The following is a 6,848-nucleotide window of genomic DNA, read 5'->3' on the forward strand; positions in this document are numbered from 1 at the left end:
TCAAGTTGTTTTTGGCTTTAGCTAGAATATATAGACTTTCTGATAATGCTGGTTGGGAGATGGTGGCTGCTTTCTTTAGTAATTATATGTCTGGGCATTTATTACTGCTTAATTTAAGAGTGCCTTAAAGTTAGAATTTGTTTCTTTAAACAACACCTTTTTAGTTTATACTTTGGAAGAGAATAAGTAATGCTCAGGAATCAAAGTAGGAATGTAGTTCCACTTTACAATGTAATTAATGTTGTGTTAATGCTAAAACTCACTCACCTTGGGGTGTTGGGATGGGATAGAAAACAGTCTGAGCTTCCAGTTGTTCAGGATACTATGCTAGATGCTGTACCTATACTATCTCATTTAACTTCATGACTACATTTAATTTCATGACCACAGTATGAAGTGTCGATGGTATTAGCCTTAATTTACACATGGGAAAACCCAAGACTCAGGGAGATGAAGTAATTTGTAATGGCTTTAAGCACTAGAAATAATATTTCTGTGCAATTGTTATGGCTGCCAGTAACCATCACAGTAACCATATAATTTGTTAAAACTTATGTGATAAGCCAGGATTGCATATACAGAGCTTCTTAATAATATAACAACATTTAGGGATTGTTTAAAAAAAACTGTCAGGGTACATCCCCCCCCCCACAAATGAAAATAACTTTCTCTGATTATTTAATATATTACCATTGTAAAGAATTCAAATCATACATAAAAATATAAGGAAGAAAATAAAGGTCACCTAAAATCTCACCACCCTGTGATGCAGAAAAGGAGGATCACCAAAATATTTTTGTATTACTTTATGCAAGCTTGTGCAAAATTTTATACAAATAGAATTATATCACACAAAATATATTTATAATGCCCTCTCCCACACACACCCTATCATCTTTACCCTCCCAGGTAAGCCTTATTAACAACCTAGTATATGTCCTATGTTTCTCTCCATGCTTAAATAATCTTTTACTCATATAATCCTACAGAGACCTATATATACATTTAGAGTGAGATTTTAGTTACTAACAGAACCTTTGAGTACTTTTTTTAAGTGCAAGGCTTTGTGCTAGCTGTGGGAGAGCTACAATGAAGAGTAATTCTCAGTCACTTTACAGTCTGTGAGGAGAGGTGAGCAGGTAAACAACTCGTACTATATAAGACTTGCTTCCGTATCTGCTCCACAGCCTGGGAGCCCTGCAGGGGAGCTCCCAGAGGGCAGAGGCCTTGTCTTGTTGATTCTTACGGGCATAAACCCTTGACACATGGGATTATGCCCACATGTCTGTAAATAAATGTCTGTAAATAAAAGTCATGTGTTCAAGTAAAACAAAAAAGATTATTCTCTTTGCAGGTTTAAATGGATTAGCTTTTGTAGTTTTGAGAGCCCAGTAGAGAAACAGTTGGTATATTTACTTTGTTTCTTTGGAATGGAATTACCCATTTTCCCATCAGAGAGTTTGCTTGGGCATTTTTCTAACAGTGAGGATGCTGTAATATTTTGCTGTACAGTTTTGTCTGTATAGTACATGGCACTTTGAAGTTTAATATAGTTTAAGTAGTGATACTTTTTAACACAACTCTATTTGCTCAAAAGTAAGTTTAAGCATTCACTTTTGTTGTACATTTGGTACATAAATTGAATGAGAATTTACACATTTGCATATGCCAAGTATAGAACTTGGATAGTAGGAATATTGGAGAGAGTAGGAAATAAAATAAGTCTCCAGTGAAGTTTATGAATTTCAAAATATTTGAAAAGAAATAGTTTTATTAAAGGTTGGTGAATATTCACTCAGGTGTTCAGTTTGAATCTACCTGTGCGTAGCGCTGTTCTAGGTGGTGTGGAATATATATAAAGGAAATAAAACAGGGCAGGATCATATTCTCTTAAAGGGAAAACTATTTCATTTTACATTGGAATGATTGGTGCAGTGGAACATGGCGGCTACATGGCTCAAGAGGGAAGACAGTAAAGGCTGTTTATAGTGAAGAAGAGTGTTTAGGGCAAATGATTTTGACTTTATCGTGACCCTGAAAGAACCCTTAAATTACCACAGTGGACACAAGCTCACTTTTGATGATTTCTTCCTAAAAACTCACTGCACTGTAACACCATAATGACTGAAAGGGAAGGCTTATTGAATCACTGACTCATTTCCTAAAGAGTTTGGGTTCTTTTTTTATGTTGAAGTCTTTTTTTTGACATGACTTCGGACTTCATAAGAGTATATGTCTGCTCAGTGGTGCTGAATGACTATGATAATTGAAAAGGAAACGTTTCCAAACTCTGAAAGAGTTGATTTTATCTAATATGGCTAATCTCAAACTAAAGGGGTCTGGAATTCTTCCTGTTTTTATCTAGGGATAAGTAGAATATTTTATTCTTTGGTCTGTGGTTCTACCTCTAAAGTAAGTGCTTTGGATTCCAAAACACTGGTTTTGAAGTTAAGAATATTTGCTTTGCATTTAACTCTAAGAAGGTTCTATTTTATGTTTTTTTGTTTGTTTGTTTTGTTTGTTTTTGCGGTACGCGGGCCTCTCACTGTTGTGGCCTCTCCCGTTGCGGAACACAGGCTCCGGACGCGCAGGCTCAGCGGCCATGGCTCACGGGCCCAGCCGCTCCGCGGCATGTGGGATCCTCCCGGACCGGGGCACGAACCCGCGTCCTCTGCATCGGCAGGCGGACTCTCAACCACTGCGCCACCAGGGAAGCCCAGAAGGTTCTATTTTAATAGGAATACTTGTTTTACATTACCATCGGCAATGAATGAGAGTTCCAGTTCCTCATCTTCACCAACATTTGGTAGTGTTAGTCTTTTTAATTTTAGCCATTTATGTGGTGGTATATCATTGTGGCTTTAATTTGTGCTTCCCAGAATACTAATGATGTTGAACATCTTTTCACATGCTAGTTGGCCATTTATGTATCTTTTTTATCGAAATGATTGTCCAAATCTTTTGCCAATTATGTTTTTATTGGGCTCTGTTTGCCTTTTTAAAATTGAGTTGTCAGAGTAGTTTGTATATTCTGGGTACAGATCTCTTATCAGATATGTGTTTTGCAGATATTTTCTCCAATCCTGTAGCTTATCCTTTTATTTTCTTAACAGTGCCATTTGAAGACCAGTTGTTAGTTTTGAAGTCCAATTTATCAATTTTTTGTTTTATGTGTTGTGCTTTTTTGTGTCATATCTAAGAAATCATTGCCTAACTCAAAAGTCACGAGATCTCTATGTTTTCCTCTAGAAATTTTATAGTTTTAGGCTTTACATTTACATTTATGATCTATCTCAAGGTAGTTTTTGTTGTGAGGTAAGTGTTTTTTTTTCTTATTTTAAAATTGAAGTATAGTTGATTTACAGTGCTGTGCCAATGTCTGCTGTACAGCAAAGTAACTCAGTTATACACATACAGACATTCTTTTTTAAATATTCTTTTCCATTATGGTTTTTTTAAAGATATTTTTGATGTGGACCATTTTTGTTTGTTTATTTATTTAAATTTATTTGGCTGCGTCAGGTCTTAGTCGCGGTGCTCAGGCTTCTCTAGTTGTGGCGTGCGGGCTTAAGTTGCCCCACGGCATGTGGATCTTAGTTCCCCAACCAGGGATCAAACCCTCTTCCCCTGCATTGGAAGGCGGATTCTTAACCACTGGACCCCCAGGGAAGTCCGTCCATTATGGTTTACCACAGGATATTGAATATAGTTCCCGTGCTATACAGTAGGACCCTGTTGTTTATCCATCCTATATAAATAGTTTACATCTGCTAATCCCACACTCCCAGGGTGGCATTTTTTTTTCTTTATTGTTTTGGCCGCATCGGGTCTTAGATGTGGCATGTGGGATCTTCGTTGAGGCATGCAGGATCTTTTGTTGTGGCACGTGGGCACTCTGTTGTAGTGTGTGGGCTTCTCTCTGGTTGTGGCGTGCAGGTTTTCTCTCTCTAGTTGTGGCGCGTGGGCTCTGTAGTTTGTGGCATGTGGGCTCTCTCGTTGAGGCGGGCGAGCTCAGTAGTTATGGCCATGGGCTTAGTTGCCCCGGGGCATGTGGGATCTTAGTTCCCCGACCAGGGATCAAGCCCAAGTTCCTTGCATTGGAAGGCGGATTCTTTACCACTAGACCACCAGGGAAGTCCCCAGCATTTGTTATTTGAAGACTTTTTAATGATGGCCATTCTTTTTTTTCCCCACCCAGCTTTATTGAGGTATAATTGACTAATAAAATTGTAGTATATTTAAAGTGCACAAAGTAAAAATTTGATATTCATATATAGTGTGAAAGGATTTCCACAATCAAGTTAATTAACATATCCATCACCTCACATATTTCCTTTTTTTTTTTTTAAGATTTCACATGTAAATAATACCATGTAGTATTTGTCTTTGGCTCATTTCATTTAGTATAATGCTCTCCAGGTTCATTTGTATTGTCACAAATGGCAAGGTTTCCTTCTTTTATAAGGTTAAATAATATTCCATTGGACATATACACACCACATTTTCTTTATCTGTTTATCTGTCGATGGACACTTGGGTGTTTTGATACCCTCACTATTGCAGATAATGCTCCAGTGAACATGGGAGTACAGTTATTTCCTTGAGATAATTTCATTTCCAGTGATGGCCATTCTGACCGGTGTGAGGTGGTACCTCATTGTAGGTTTTTTTTTTTTTTTGTATGTAGATATGTTCCAGCACCATTTGTTGAAAAAACAAGGAAAAAACCAAAACCATCCTTTGTCCACTGAATTACCTTGGTGCTTTGTTGAAAATCTCTTGACCGTATATAGGTGGACCTTTCAGGACTCTCTGTTCTGTTCCATTGATCTGTATGTCTGCTCTGATGCCAATACTACTCCATCTTGATTAAACAGTACCTTTGGATAAACAGAAAATTTAATCATGGTTAAATCCAGTTTCTCTTGTGATTAGTGCATTTTTATCCCTATCCAAGAAATCTTCCAACTTGTGAACATGATACATGGATTTCTTTATTTAGGTCTTCAGGAAAAGTGTATAAAAAAGAATGTATATATGTGTATAGAGTCATTTTGCTGTAGAGCAGAAACTAACACAACATTGTAAATCAACTGTACTTCAATTTAAAAAAAGATAAAAAAAGATTTGGTTTTAATTATTTCTAAACATGTATTTTCACCTTCTAGGATTTACAAAATCACTTAACTAATGGGAGGAATTGATACCAGTTGAGATTCAGAAGTCAGTTATGGGTTAGAGATTTTAGAGAAGGACATAGGAACCTGGGTATATCTTCTATGTGTGACCCATCCCTCAGTTTTTTTGAACTGAATCCCTTTGTGTAGTAATGGGATTTAACTTTAATGTAATTCACAGCTTTTTACTTTCTGACCAGAGTTGGTTAAGTGCCTTTGTTCCCTACCTGGATTACAGCTCTTCTCCCTTTACTTTCTGCTTCGATTCAGCACTCTCTACATATTTCACTTTTTCTTTTGCTGCTAGGCTATAGTCCTTAATTGACAGGCATCTTCCCAGTGGTATCAAAGAGCCAATCCATTTAATTATTTCAGTCTGACTTTCTGAGGAGAAGTCTGGGAAGGAAAGGTAATGCTTTGCAAGTCACCTGTGTATGGGTGGCTCCTGAGAGACTATAGAGGGAGATGAGAGCCCAGAAGGAACCTGAGCAACTCCAGCATTTCATAATCAAGTAGAGGAGGCAGGCTCTTCTTTAGTGTCCACTCATTTTGTACCTTCAGCCTGAAATTCCTCTCTCATTCTGCTCTGCTCATTGAAATGCTCACCTTTAAAGTACCAGTTTACCTACCATTTCCTCTGAGAAGGCTTCTTTTATATTCCCAGTTCACAGTACCTCCTAACTTCCCAAAGAGCCTGTATTTTATTCTGCTTTGTTAGATAATTATTTATTTATTTATCTGATCTGATAATTAAATCTGATCTTTTTTTCTATGGGTTTGTTTCTTTGTTTTTAAAGTGTAATTGACCTACAGCACTATGTTAGTTCCTGTTACACAACATAGTGATTTCATATTTCTGTACATTTCAAAATGATTACCGTGATAAGTCTAGTTACAATTATGATCTGTTACCATACAAAGATATTACATAATTATTGACTGTATTCCCCACACTGTACATTTCATACCTCTGACTCATTTTTTGCAACTGAAAGTTTGAGCCTCTTAATCTCCCTCACCTTTCTTTCTTCCTCCCAACCCCTTCCCCTGTGGCAACCCCCTGTTTGTTTTCTGTATCTATGACTGTTTTTGTTTTGTTATGTTTGTTCATTTGTTTTGTTTTTTTAGATTCCACGTGTAAAAATCATACAGTATTTGTCTTTGTCTGACTTACTTCACTTAGCATAATACCCTCTAGGTCCATCCATGTTGTTTGCAAATGGCAAGATTTTATTTTATTTTTTATGGCTGAGTAATACTTCATTGTGTATATATATCACATCTTCTTTATCCATTCATCTGTTTATGGACGCTTGGGTTGCTTCCAGATCTTGGCTGTTGTAAATAATGCTGCAGTGAACGTAGGGGTACATATATATATATATATTTTTTAATTTTTTAATTTTTTAATTTTTTTTTGTTTACATATATATTTTTGATTAGTGTTTTTGTTTTCTTTAGATAAATACCCAGGAGTGGGGTTGCTGGATCGTACAGTAGTTCTATTTTTAATTTTTTGAGGAGTTTCCATACTGTTTTCCATAGTGGCTGCACCAATTTGCATTCTCAACAACAGTGCACGAGGGTTCCCTTTTCTCCACACCCTCACCAACACTTGTTATTTGTTGTCTTTTTTTTTTTTTTTTTTTTTTTTTTTTTTTTTTTTTTTTT

The sequence above is a fragment of the Lipotes vexillifer genome, unplaced genomic scaffold, assembly GCF_000442215.2.
Source record: "Lipotes vexillifer unplaced genomic scaffold, Lipotes_vexillifer_v1.1 scaffold318, whole genome shotgun sequence".
Lineage (NCBI taxonomy): Eukaryota > Metazoa > Chordata > Mammalia > Artiodactyla > Lipotidae > Lipotes > Lipotes vexillifer.